This window comes from Chrysochloris asiatica, unplaced genomic scaffold (genome assembly GCF_000296735.1).
Source record: "Chrysochloris asiatica unplaced genomic scaffold, ChrAsi1.0 scaffold00137, whole genome shotgun sequence".
Lineage (NCBI taxonomy): Eukaryota > Metazoa > Chordata > Mammalia > Afrosoricida > Chrysochloridae > Chrysochloris > Chrysochloris asiatica.
Window position 1 is genome coordinate 7,246,205 of NW_006408655.1, and position 563 is coordinate 7,246,767.

The 563-nt window shown below is 46.0% G+C and overlaps 1 protein-coding gene across 1 annotated transcript in view; it reads left to right on the plus strand.

Annotated features, from left to right (window-relative positions):
- LOC102834083 (prolyl-tRNA synthetase associated domain-containing protein 1-like) overlaps positions 1-563 on the plus strand; it is a 3,578-nt gene that overhangs the window by 1,920 nt on the left and 1,095 nt on the right. The window lies entirely within an intron of this gene.

The window sequence follows — 563 nt, forward strand, 5'->3', positions numbered from 1 at the left end:
ACAGGAAAAATACAAAACAACAAAGGCAGTCCAACTGTGATCACAAGAACATACAGGTTGCTTGCCCAGTAGACATCAAGGCAAGTGGTCGGATCATCTCAGTGCAAATTCTCTTCCAAGACTAAGACGCAAGAGAAATACACGCTTTGACTGACAACCACACATGTCACCCAGAAGGGGAAGTGACCAAAGAACATCAATGAAGGGGTGAGCTAAGCCCTACATCATTCAGCAAACTACTGTGAACCCGGCTGGAGACCAGGTCGGCCAGTAGCGAGGCAACACCTGGGGACTCATGTGCTCAGAGTAATTGACACAGCCACAGAGGTCTACAGTGGAGAACGGGGCGTCCAGCTGATAAAAAGAGGTGGGACAGACGCAAGAACACCAACACTTGCAGATGATACCCATTTGACCTGGCTTCAATGATTGGATAAACAGAGCTCAACCCGAAGAAGAAAGAAGAGTAAAAAAGTGTCATCTGATACAATTCGATAAACATGACCTACACCTATAAATGCAGTAGCTCAAAAGAGGAAACAAATCCCTGCTGCAAGAACTAT